The sequence below is a fragment of the Octopus sinensis genome, linkage group LG5, assembly GCF_006345805.1.
Source record: "Octopus sinensis linkage group LG5, ASM634580v1, whole genome shotgun sequence".
Classification (NCBI taxonomy): domain Eukaryota; kingdom Metazoa; phylum Mollusca; class Cephalopoda; order Octopoda; family Octopodidae; genus Octopus; species Octopus sinensis.
In genome coordinates, this window is record NC_043001.1 from 75,980,052 (window position 1) to 75,995,051 (window position 15,000).

Genomic DNA, 15,000 nt, shown 5'->3' on the forward strand with positions numbered 1-15,000 from the left:
GCTTTACCGTCTCTGCCAACTCACTCAGTAGCTTACGTTACACTATTAAATGCTTAAAAACCGTAAATCATAAGATTATCTTTCTGTTCCTTTTATTTATCACAGGAAAAGGAAGGAAATTATGAGAGGGAGGGGATAAAATCGTTATACATCCCTGAGAGGGAAGTTAGTAAGAAATGTAGATCTACAAGGAAAGTATGTGAAGAGAGTTATACCAAATACACAGCGGCCATATTTTGCGTAATCTAGTATTATTGTTGTTGGTTATTTCACCTCTTTATTTTTATTGTTTATTGTTTATGTTCTAAGAAGCTCTTTACTTTATGAAATGTAGCAGCCGCAGTTATATGTGATTTGGCTCGGTATGGTATGTCAGTTAACTACATGAATATAGGCATTCCTTTTGCATCTTTCTTTCGCTGTCTTCCTTTCTTCTCTTCCACTTTCTCGCTCTCTCGGTACAGACACACACAAACAAACAAACACACAAACATATACATATGTACATATCTTTACGTACAAACACACACTCATACATATATACATACATATATACACATATATATATACATGTATATATATATATACATGTATATATACATATATATATATACATATATATATACATATAATATACATATATATATAGACATACATATATATATACATGTATATATACATATATATATAATATATATATATATACATGTATATATACATATATATATACATATATTATACATATATATATATACATATACATATACATATACATGTATATATACATATACATATATATATACATATACATATATATATACATATACATATACATATACATATATATATACATATATATATACATATACATATATATACATATATTATACATATATATATATATATAATATATATATATATAATTTCGCACGTACATACGTGTATATATATACATGCTTGTATATAGATAGATAGATAGATAGATAGATAGATATCATAGTTTCAAAGATGTAATCAATGCATTTGTATATTTATAATATTTCGATATTTCGGTATTTTGTTCCTGAATTAAATGGAATTTGTAAATGAAAAGAAATGAATTGGCAAAGTTAGCAAGAAACGAAAAACCTTCTCCACATAAACATAAATTGTTGACTTTAAATCGCAAGTTGGGTAGGTGTTCAGAGGAATTGCATTCATGTTCACTCAGTTCACCTTGTTTCGATAAATATATAATTCTAAGACCTATTTGAATATGAGAATCATGTTTTATATGTGAGTTGACTAAGTCTTTCTACCATAGGTATATGCCCTGCAGTTTATGGGGTGAGAGCTAATCGATTACATCGACCACCCTATGTTCAACTGGTAATTATTTTATCGCGCTCATTTTATCGGCGGTATTTGAACTCAAATATTTTGTCCGACATGCTAATGATTCTGCCAGCTCGTAGCCGTAATAATATGAATTCTTTTTAATTTTGGTCCAAGACCAGCAATCTCGAAGAGTAGGAGTATTTTGGTTATGTTTACCTCCGTGTTCAACTTGTATTTCTTTCATGGAACTCGAAATGATGAAAGTAAACTCGATCTCAACGCTTTTGAATTCAGAACATAGAGTCAGAAGAAATGCAGTTAAGCGTTATGTCTGCTCGCCATCCTTGAGTTAACTAATAATGGTTCTTGAGCTTTGGTTGAACGGAAAGCTGATTTCTGTTAACCAATTATTTTTCTTCATATTAGGGGTCGTTAAGGCGGCGAACTGGCAGAATTGTTAGCAGATCGGGCATTAGTGACATTTTGTTCGTCTTTACTCACTCTGTTCAAATTCCGTGGAGGTCGACTTAGTTTTTCATCTATTTCGGGGTCGATAAAATAAGTACCAGTTGAGCCATGAGGTCCATGTAATCGACTTAACCGCTCCGTCGAAATTGCTGGCCTTGTGCCTAAATTTGAAACCAACATCAGCAATTCCTACAAGACGACAAGCTGACGTGGTCGTTAGCACGCTGGGAAAATACCTTGCAGCATTTCCGTCTTTACGTTTTAAGTTCAAATGCCGCTGGGATCGACTTAGCTTTTAATTCTTTCGGGGTCGATAAAATAAAGTGTGAGTTGAATACTGTCTTCGATATAATCGGTTTACCCTTTTCCTCTACAGTGCTGGCCATGTACCAAAATTTGAAACCAGTATTAGGGATTCCTGCAAGGTGGCGAGCTTGCAGAATGGTCAGCACCAAAGGTGCAACAGCTCCAAAGCAACTATATGGTGTTCAGAAGTAACGGGGGCTTGCAAATTCATGCTGAACTCCACTCTTGATCACTTATCCGTCCTCGTCACTTCCGCGCTTATCACCCGCTCATATTGTGCCACAAAAGTAACAATGAACAGGTGTATGTCGCTGCTAATTCTCCAGTGTTAATCTGGTCCATGTACTGTAGTACAAGTGTGTTGGAGTGTGGTGTACATCTCACTACTTTGCTGGCTTTTTTGCTCAATTTAGGTCCCGAAACGCAGGTAGACACTATCGAAAGTCTTGAAGTGCATGATACTATACCACACACAGGCTAGAGCCTCCTTCAGTCACTTATAGAATATACAAGACACGCTCTCACTTCATGTGAAAATTTCTCCTCTATCCCCGTCTTAAACAAATTTCTTCGTCAGGGAAACAGAGTCCTTCATGACACATCGCTTCCACACATATATATCTGACTAAATTTTGTCTACTTCTAAAATTTCTTCAATGGGTGCGACATTTTCAAAGTTGCGTGTAGAATGTCTGTATTGTCGTTGTCGTTGTCGTTCTAGATATTAAGCAACTCAGCGAAATCACTGCTATTCGTGTCACAATCCACACATAAATAAATATATATATAGATACATACATACATATTTCAAAATGTGTCCGCTCTGCTGTGTAACGCTTTTGTTACGTTTCTTTCATATCTATTTTCAATTGTATTTTCTATGCTTCTGTGAAAGCTTTTATTTCAAGAGGGAAGGAGCAATTTTCGCTCGCTTCATAATCTTAAATATCCCACACCAATACACACACACACACACACACACACACAGACAATAGTGGAGATTAGGTAGTTATCAACTTCCTAATTTCCATTTTATTTTCTTCTTTTAAATGGATATAAACTGTATGCTGTATACATACTTATTATTTTAAGGAAATTCATTCGCTAAAAATACTAGGTATTGAACAATATTTCCTCTGTTAAATTTAATAAATATATATATATAATTCGCATAACAATCTCGTAACGTGCATTTAAGAGGTCTTATGTCGTTATTTAGCTGGTACATGTTATCCTACTGGATAACATAGGTTGGATATACATGCGCAACTCCTCTTCGCATAAGATTAATAGAATAATATAACCCGAGGATGGGGATACCAGGCTTTAATAGAAGATCACAACATTTGTCTATGCACTCACACCAGATATAAGTTGCTGAATTTATATTCAAATATCATTTTGGAAGAGCATTCTTTATAACTAGTGGGACCCATGAATATTTCACGGAATTAATGGTAAATGTATTTGGTTATTTCTGAAAACTTTATCCAAAAAATCTGAAAGCGTAGCCTATGTTGTGTCTGTATCAAAAGACAGTCGGTCATCGGATCTGCATAGTTTGGCTCACAGATGTTTTAATTAATTTCTATTTAACCAAACGGTTTGAAACTTCGTATACTGGTGTAATTTCTCACGCAGAACACGGTTTCCTTTGAACATTTTTGACAAAATTTCGTATTTTAGAAGTTATCGTATTTGGGTAATTTTAACCAATCAACGACGTGTATTTAGTTGAAGAAAGCTATTGCTGTTTGCGATAGTAATTGAAGAGGAACAACTTCCGGATCATCTCTACCAAACGTCACCACTCTGTTCTATTCTATTTATTGTTTACTGCCTGTGCATATTACACTCCTTCTTTTGTTCTCGCGTCGGAGTAACCAGTAAACACAGAAGAATCAACAAGCGCGCGCGTGTGTGTGTGTGTGTGTAATGGGGTCGATTCGGTCGACTAAAAAAATTCATGGTGATGCGCAGTCTGACTGAAACAAGTGAAAAGATTAAAAAAATTATACACTTTTTGTTTCAGTCATTTGCCTGCAGCCATGCTGGAGCACAGTCTCGAAGGGTTTTACTCGAACAAATCAACTCTAGAACATTTTTAAAGCCTAGTACTTATTCTATCAGTCTTTTTTACCGAACCGCTAAGTTACAGGAACGTAAACACACCAACGACGTTTGTCAAACGGTGATGGGGAAATGACACTGACACAAAGACGCACACACATAGATATATACAGATATACCTATACGACGGGCTTCTTGCGCTTTCCGTCTACCATATCAATTCACAAGGTTTTAGTCGGCTCGCGGCTATAGTAGACGACACCTTCCAAAGGCGCCACACAGTGGGACTGAACTGGAAACCATGTGGTTGGGAAGCTAGCCACTTACCTCACAGCCACGCCTGCACCTCCATGTATTTATTCTCGAATCTATTCCATCGCATCTGATCACATCAAAACTGCGCCATAATCGTCATCATCATCATCATTATCCTGAACAACAGGATGCGATTTGATAGATGTGTAGGTAGTTAGCATGAAGGTGTATGCTGGTGGTTGTGGTGGTGGGGGTGATGGTGATGGTGAAGGCGTCTATTGGTGTATCAAAGAACGTAAGCTTTTTCCATCACCAGCAGCAGCAGTCAGCATATTTTCTGTGGAAACAGCAGCAGGCAGAGTCTTGTTAAGAGGTCGAAGGTGACAATAATACTGAACCACCACCACCACCACCGCTGTCGGCGTCAATAGACCATTCTACTATTTCCACTACCAACACCATCACCAATACAACCATTACTGCCACCATAACTTCACACTTCTCCTTTCTTTATTTTCCTTCATTCCATCTTTTTTCCGTTATTTCTGTTATTTATTTCTACTTTTCAACTGGTGGAAGCTGTAGAGCGTTGTATGATGTTAGCAGTGACTCTTTAACATTCTGAGTTCAATTTCTACTGTGATTGACTTTTTTAAAAAAAAATTTATCATTCAATAGGTCAAGAAAATGTAGAACCATTCAACTAATTTAGGGCAATCAAATATTCTGCATACTTTCCAAAACGAGTTTTGGTCATGGCTGGCTGAAACGCTTTTATAACATGTGTTCCCAATCAGGCCAGACCTGGGGCCGAATAACTTCATTGAATGTATGAGATATATGTCATTGTGTCTCTCATTATTTCTGAGCCAGCAGAGCATTTCCGGGAGAAATGCTTAGCCGTATTTCGTGTCTTCGTGTTCTGAGTTCAAATTCCGCCGAGGTCGACTTTGCCCTTCATCCTTTCGGAGTCGATTAAATAAGTGCCAGTTACGCACTGGGGTCGATATAATTGACTTAATCCATTTGTCTGTCCTTGTTTGTCCTCTCTGTGTTTAGCCCCTTCTGGGTAGTAAAGAAATAGGTATTTCATCTGTTTATAAGGCGGCAAGCTGGCAGAAACGTTAGCACGCCGGGTGAAATGCTTCGCGGTATTTCGTCTGCCGCTACGTTCTGAGTTCAAATTTCGCCGAGGTCGACTTTGCCTTTCATCCTTTCGGGGTCGATAAATCAAGCACCAGTTACGCACTGGGGTCGATGTAGTCGACTTAATCCGTTTGTCTGTCCTTGTTTGTCCCCTCTGTGTTTTTGCCCCTTGTGGGTAGTAAAGAAATAGGTATTTCGTCTGTCGTTACGTTCTGAGTTCAAATTCCGCCGAGGTCGACTTTGCCTTTCATCCTTTCGGGGTCGATAAATAAAGTACCAGTTTCGCACTGGGGTCGATGTAATCCACTTGATATCTTTGTCTGTCCTTGTTTGTCCCTTCTATGTTTGGCTCCTTGTGGGTAGTAAAGAAATATATATTTAGTGGAGCCCACTTAGTTGCAAGCAGTCGGGTCATGTATCAGTTTGTGTACTTTAACAATACGATTAATTTAAGAATGGTGGAAGAGTCTAAAGGAAAATAAGAGTAGTCCTGTCGATTTCATTTCAGTATCTCTTTTATAGTTAAAAGTTGAAAATGAAACACAACAGTTCCAAGAAAAGAAAGCAAAGTAACATTGGAAAATGAGATTAATGATGCTATAATTATGTGAGAATGAGAGCCGGATGTCTAAGGAAAATAACAGAGTAATATTATGCTTGAGATGGTGATTTAGTTGGACAATTTGTGTGATTGTATGCAGATGAAAATTTGAAAGAATGAATAAGTATGTCCCCTGCCATATTTAGATAAGAAGCAGAATTGGTAGTTCACATCATTTCATAGACAAAAGAGTATGATGTGACTCTTTACTACGTTCTTTTCTCCCGTGATTGTGTGACGTCTTCACTCCTGTCTGTCCTGATCGTCTAACTCTGTATCTGCCCTTCATTTTACTTAGTATAAGGTGTGTTAAGCTTAACCATAGCTTAACTGATTTCCAATCTGCAGCTTTTGATTCGGCAGTATTTTTGACGTCAATCAAACATTTAACAAGGTCGTCATTGATTAGTTCTTTGTTGCCTTTTTTTTTTTAGTCATATCATCACTCAATTTGAAAGAACCTGTTTTTACTTTTACAAAAACCTTCTAATTGAAAAACAAATATCTCTGGTTCAAATTAAGGCAGAGGCCTACTGGAGTACTCCTCTTAAAGGGCAGTTTTAATATTATAGGGTACCAGACAAAGCAATGCACCGTGGACCCTATATTTATTTATTGACAGTAAACTACAACATACACAAATAAGCGCTGGATTCCTAGACCCGTAGAGTACTCTCTTGCAACTTCTAGAAGGGACCCTCGGAAGAATCCTCAAGACTGCTAGAAGTCCCCGGAAAAAATCTTGGGCAATTTCCTCCCCACTCTTCTTTGCATAAAATACAAAACAAAAATGCCGAAGCTAAGAGAGTTATATTCTGTATTTCATTATCCAAGAGAATGCAACGCAGGTTCAAGCCATGTTTACAGAACATTCCCTTCCAAGCGCTACATCACTAAATATTATTAAGAAACACCTCAGAAGGCCACCCTTACATACATCTACCAATATGTAAACGAGGCAGCTTTTAGGTGGTCACTTCATGTGCCAAGAAATAGTAACCAAATTCATTCAAATCGCACACTATTTTATTGGAAAAGGAAGGACGTGTATGCCATAGTACTAAATATAATCCAGGCGAATGGGCACGGAGAGAATGTTTGTAATCACACGTCTGTTCAATCTGAGTCGACATGGGGTTAAACAAAACAATAGCAACAACAGCAGCAACAATTGTCTACATTATCAATTAGCTAACGTATGATCTTTGGGAATTTTTGTTGTTGTTCTCAATGTTGTTGACTCTACCGTTGTTGTTAGTATTATTATTACTGCAGTTATGGCGATGAGTTGGAATAATTCTTGGCACGCTGCACAAATCGCTTAACGGCATTTTGTCCATCTGTACGTTCTGAGTCGACTTTGCCTTTACTCCTTTCGATGATGGATAAAATAAGTACTAATCAAGTATTGGGGTCGATGTAACCAACAAGCCCACCTACCATCCTCTCAAAAAACTGGCTTTTTGCCTAATTTTGAAACGCTCTGAGTTAAAATTCAACCGAGGTCAACTCTGCGTTTAATCCTTTCCGAATCAATAAAATAAGTACTAGCTGAGCTCTGGGTTCGATAAGATTAGCTAGACCCCTCACCCAAACCTTTAGGCCCTGTGCCTATAATAGAAAGGACTATTATTCTTTTCTACTCAAGGCACAAGGCCTGAAATTTTGGGGGAGGGGACCAGTCGATTAGATCGACCCCAGTACGCAACTGGTACTCAATTTACCCACTCCGAAAGGATAAAAGGGAAAGTCGACCTCGGCGGAATTTGAACTCAGAACGTAAAGACAGACGAAATAACGCTAAGTATTTCACCCGGCGTGCTAACGTTTCTGCCACCCCGCCGCCTTAGGAAGGACAATTATTGTTGTAGTTAAGGTAACCAAAATGGTAGAATCGTTAGCACACGGAAAAATTGTACTTGGCGGCATTTTGCCCGTCTTTGCCCTTCTGAGTCCAAATTCCTCCAAGATTCACTTTGCATTTCATGCTTTCAGGGTCCATATGATAAGTACCAGTTGGGCAGTGTCGTCGATGTAATCGACTTACACCTTCCTGCAAAATTTTAGGCCTTATTCCTATAGTATACAGGATTATTATTGTAAGGCAGCGAACTGGCAGAATCATTAGCATGCCGGGCAAAATGTTCTCGTCCGTTTCTACGTTTTGAGTTCAAATTCCGCCAAGGTCGACTTTGCCTTTCATTCTTTCTAGAGCGATAATTTAAATATCTGTCAAATACTGGGCTGGATATTACTACGGCACTCGGTCGGTCACGACGACGAGGGTTCCAGTTGATCCAATCAACGGGACAACCTACTCGTGAAATTAACGTGCAAGTGGCTGAGCATACCACAGACACGTGTACCCATAACGTAGTTCTCGGGGAGATTTAGCGTGATACAGAGTTTGACAAGGCTGGCCCTTTGAAATACAGGTACAAGAGAAACATGAAGAAAGGGTGAGAGAAAGTTGTGGTGAAAGAGTACAGCAGGGTTCGCTACCACCCTCTGCCGGAACCTCGTTAAGCTGCAAGTATTTTCGCTCAATAAACACTCACAACGCCCGGTCTGGGAATCGGAACCGCGATCCTACGACCGCGAGTCCGCTGCCCTGACCATTGCGCCTCCGGGTTGGATATAATCGTCTAGGCTTCTCTTCCCTAATTTCAAGCTTCGTGTCTATAGTACAAAGAATTATCGTTGTTGTTGTTGTTGTTGCTGTTGATGACACCATTGTTGTTCTCGTTGTTGTTATTGTAGCCTTAGTTGTAGTTGTTATTGTCGTTCATGTATTTAATCAGCATTAAGTTATACCTTCTTTTAGTTTACCACAACTGTAACAGCTGTTCTTTTCAGTCGCAAGCAATCTGCGTCCCTCGGGACTTTCCCTTGAGTCTTTTTTTAAAAGTTTTCTTTAGTAGTGAAGCCCGCCTAATGGTGAGTCATGTTTCATGCGGTCCGCTTCTCGAAAAAGGGTTGCCCATGTCTGCATTAGTTGTTGTTTTGTTATTATTATTTAACCCTACCTCAGCCTTAATCTAGTTAACCTATTATCAAAGGAGTACCAGCCATGATGAGCCCCTCTTTTTTGGGCTGTGAAAGCCTACAATACTTTCTCCGTTCAAACATTTCCGTATGATTTAAGAGTGACTGAACAGCTATTTCTAGAAAGTTAAGTGATTTTTGTATGTTACTATACATAGATATTTTTTGTTGTTTTATAGTATTTCTTCTTCTTAATCTCTTTCTAGTAGTAGTAGTGGTGGTTGTGGTGCATCATCATCATCATCATCATCATCATCATCATCTCATCATCATCATCATCATCATCATCATCATCATCATCAACATCATCATCATCTAGAACAATAACATAAGTTGTAGTAGTAGCAGTTGAAGGAATTGTGACAATTCAAGATATAGAAGCATGGCACTAGAAGCAGGAGGCGACAACAACAGCAGCAGCAGAAGCAACAGCAGCAGCAGCAGCGGTAGTAGTAGTAGTAGTAGTAGTAGTAGTAGTAGTAGTAGTATTCACTTTCTATTATTCCTCTTCGTTACTTTTACTCCTCACTATTTTCATTCAACCATTCCTTCTCTCTCACAAAATAATTTCTTTTAACTCCAAAATTAAATGTACACACCTCTATACGCACACGTGCACAGACACATACACACACATACACACCAAAAACATAAGCACTATCCATAAACTTGTGTGTGTGTGTGTGGATACGTATATATACGGTTACTTTGTTAACTGGTTCAGCAAAGAAAGCCTCCAAAACATTTTAGTACTAAACAAGTCTGACGATCGCCATGTAACGTGACATTAGCTTTAACTCAGCTGATTCCCGACATGAAACTTACAGTCATTTGTTGCAAATGATATTTCCTGTGTGTGTGTTTGTGTGTGTGGGGGGGGTGTACATGTATATATATATACACACACATACATACATATGTATATGCTTGTGTGAGTGTGCGTATAAATATATATATATATATATATATATCGGAAGGTTTGGAGATGATGTACAGGTATTTATATATTAAAAAATTGAGGTAATCAGATCAGATGGTTCATATTGTAGATATTATTTTATATATTACATTTTTACATATTGATATGATATATATGTAAAAAATGTAATATAAAAAAATATCTACAAATATGAACATCTGATCTGATTACCTCAATTTTTATAAATATATATATATATATATATATATATATATATATATATATCTTATATTTTACATGTTTTGACATTCGACTGCTGCCATGTTTGGGCACTGCCTTGAAGGGTTTAGTCGAAGAAATTGACCCCAGTAATTTTTTCTTTAAGTTTGATTCTTATTCTATCAATCTCTTTTACCGAACCGCTTATTTAGGCGCAAAAACCAAGCTTACAGCAGTTGTCAAGGGTAGTGGGGGAGATCACAAACAACACAAAAGAAAACGTACATATATATATAATGTATATATATGTAATATATATGTATATATATGTATATATATGTATGTATATATATATATATATAATATATATATATATATATAACATACATACATAATACATACATACATACATACACATACATACATACATACATACATACATACATACATACCAAGGATTCTCTCGTCGCTAGACGACGTATGAGGTTTCGCCAATTTCTTGCCGAACACCCACACAGATGATTTGTTTATAGTCATCAAATGTTTGTGTTCATATAAGCTCACTCTTTCCATCAAATCAACATTACCTGTACAGGTGCACCGTGTGCCATATGTCAGATGACGAAATGATCGCAGAGCAACGTGAAGTTAAGTGCTTTGCTCAAGAACACATCGCAACGCCCGGTCTGGGAACCGAAACATCGATCCCGCAATTGTGACTGCAACGCCCTATCCACTAAGCCATATATATATATATATGTATTACAATACAGATATATTATATATATATATATATATATATATATATATATATATATATATATATACATATATATATGTACAGATATATAATATGTACATATATATATATATGTACATATTATATATATGTACATATATATATATATATATATATATATATATATATATATATATAATATATTAATATATATATATCTAGTTCATTCAGATAACAAACAACTAAAAAACGAGAGAAAAAAGAAAGAAATGAACGTGAGGGAGAAAGTTGTTGTTAACGATTCGAGCATAGCCTCTTCATCGGAAACAGTAGAGTCCAAAGAGAAAAAAGGAAAAATAAAGTAAAATCGCCAACAGTCAACGTGGGGTATATATATATATATATATATATAGATATATATATATATAATATTTATTATATAGAAGGAGCTTCTACAGGACTAGTACTGTTTCATTCAAGTACTAGTCATTCTATATAATAAATTAATTTTACTCTGCTATGTATGAGTACCTTACTTACTGTGGTTAACCCCGGATCAACCCGGGACTTACATATATATATATATATATATATATATATATATATATATATATATATATATATATATATATAAATATATATTATATGTGGTGACCTCGTGTGTACCGTTGGCGATTTTTTTTCCTCTGTCTTCCCTTCTCTGGATCTTTCCTTCTCCTATGTTTCCGACGGAAAGCTCCGCTCGAAACGTTAAGCCCTCATTCTTTCCTTCTTTTCTGAGCGTCCAATAATACTATATTTGTTCCACGTCCTCGCGTTGTTGTGTTTTTTTGTGCGTTCTTGTTTGGATTAACTATATATATATTTTTGTCAGACAGGATGCTAGAAAAAGGAATATTGTCACCACGGAGTTTGCATATTAAGAAGCATTTGGAATTTTTCAATAAAAAGATTCTCCTTGATTCTTTCTTGTGTAGAGATTTTTTCTTTACATTGGTAGAAAGGGAATATATGAAATTTGGGATTTTTATTTCTTGTGCAAGAGTCTATATGGCTACTGAGTCACATAGACTCTTGCGCTAGAAATAAAAATCCCAAATTTCATATATTCCTTTTCTATCAATGTAAAGACAGAATCTTTACACAAGAGAGAATTGAGATAGAGACGGACAGACAGAAAGATAGACAGTGTGTGAAAGAGAGAGAGAAAGAGCGAGATAGATAGAGAGGATGACAGAAATATGTATATTTTAAGGCTTATTAGGAGCCTATATTTAATTAATTTTCTGGACAGTTTTAAAGAAATTTTAATTAGCTATTAGTATATCCGGAAATAAGTGGCATTAGAATTTTTAAATAAGGTTGTAGTTAGTCATTACGTTATGGGGGACTTGTCACATACATATACACACATGCATACACACACACAAAGAACTAGAAAGCGAACGATCAACACCACATTGGTGAATGGATCGTTCCTTTTAATATTAGAGAGTTACGGATAATTACGTAATCATTTTCTCGTAACTCTAATAATACTTGCAGTTCGGCCATCGTATCAATCGGACACGTTGGCGAAAATACCAGTATTATTCAAACTACGACTGAATAATTGAGAATTTAATAGCATGAAACCATCGATATCCTATGAACAACACTCTACTATTAAATGTTACACACACACACACACACACACACACACACACAAACACAAACACATACATATACACACATATATACACGCACACATACACACGCACGCAAATTATAGATATATTACATTCCAAATAATTATGATGCATACTCTTCTTTACTATCTCTTCTATGTCTGTCTCTCTCCCTCTCTTGTTCTTCATCCTTTCTGGTTTTGTCTCCCATCTTTCCCGATTCTTCTTCTCTCCCCTTTACAGTTCCCTCTCTCTTACTCCTCCTCTTCGACGCTCTCGTCGCTGACACGTGATCAGAGGGAAGACATCTTTCCGACTACTATCTTCACAAAGACCAAACCAGCTTATCATGTCTCTTCATAAGCTGTCTCCTTAAGCGTTCACAATAATTTTTCCATCGTCTTGGCTTAACAACCCTCATCGTTTGTGTTTATTGTTTTGTTCTCATTGTTCAGTCTTTTACTGTTTTTACTTTTTTATTGGTTTTACTGTTTTGTTCTTACTGTTCTGTTCTTGTTACCACTTTCACCCTCCGCAAAAAACTCCAAATTTGATTTAATTTGCTTTGCGGGAAGGACTGTTTCAACGAAGTCGCATCTTGTCCTTACCTTCGGAACACGGAGTAGATGAAACAGGAACAACTGAATAAGGGGAATATTCTTTATGTTGTACGTCTCGTTTCTCTGGGGGCTTTTTCGTTGTTTGAAAAAAAGTTCGTTTCTATGTTTTTGTTTTTATGTTTTCGTTTCTCATTCTATTCAACGTTTTTTTTTTGATGTCCTGCACCCATATATGCATGTATATATACATATATATGTAGGTATGTACATATATGTATGTATATGCATATGTTATATATATATATATAATATATATATATATATATACATCTATATATATATATATATATATATATATATACAGGCGCAGGAGCGGCTGTGTAGTAAGTAGCTTGCTTACCAACTACATGGCTCCAGGTTCAGTCCCACGGCGTAGCACCATGAGCAAGTGTTTTCTACTATACCCTCGGGCTGACCAAAGCTTTGAGTGGATTTGATAGATAGGAACTGAAAGAAGCCTGTCGAATATGTGTGTGTATGTGCGTGTGTGTTTGTGTGTGTGTGCGTGTGTATCGGTGTTTTTCACCCCAACATCGCTTGACAACCGATGCTGGTGTGTTTATGTTCCCATAACTTAGCGGTTCGGCAAAAGAAACCAATAGAATAAGTACTAGGCTTACAAAGAATAAATTGATTTGTTCGACTAAAGGCGGTGCTCCAGCATGGCCGCACTCAAATGACTGAAACATATATATATATTCTTTCTTCTATTCTTTTATTCTTTTACGTGTTTCAATCACTTGAATGCAGCCATGCTGGAGCACCGTTTTAAAGGGCTTTAGTCGAAGAAATCAACCCCAATACTTATTCTTTGTAAGCCTAGTACTTATTCTATCGGTGTCTTTTGCCAAACGGCTAAGTTACAGGGACATAAACACAGCAACATCGGTTGTTAAGTGATAGCGAGGGAAAACACACACACATATACATATATACGACGGGCTTCTTTCAGTTTCCATCTACCATATCTACCCAGAAGATTTGGGTCGGTTTATATCCCTCCATCAGTATGTACATTTCACTATCTTCCGACAAAATGGAATTTGATACAGCATCAGAATACTACAACAAAGCACTTGAAAGAAGCGGATGTTCAGAAAATGTATAGTATATATAAGTACCTACATTTTCCAAATGAGCACGTAGAATGCGGAAAATCTTATCGAATAATTCGCCATCAATTTTAATGTATGCACGAATGTATCGAAAACATTCCTGGAACTAGTTTTGCCACATTTCCCAAAATCCATAGGAACTACAAGATGTTTAATAGAAACACAATTAAAGTCTCTTATTCTTGTTGTAACGACTTCGCTAACACGATCAACAAAGTTGTTAAGGAGTAATAGTTACACGAAAGCAATTGTAACTTTAGTGATTCCTCTAGGTGTCCCTTTACATGAAATGCCTGAATACTCTAACTGTTTACGGAGCCGAAGTTCAAATCAGCGGTAAATTTAACTAAAATTCTAGATTGCAGCGAAAAGAAACTGCTTCAAAATTCGTTAATAGTCAGTCATTTTTCAACCCGGATGGTAAACATTCCACATGTCTTTCGAACTACATTGACACCTGCAAAGAAGCCAATTTACAATACTTTAAACTACCATGGACCATCTTAAATTCTG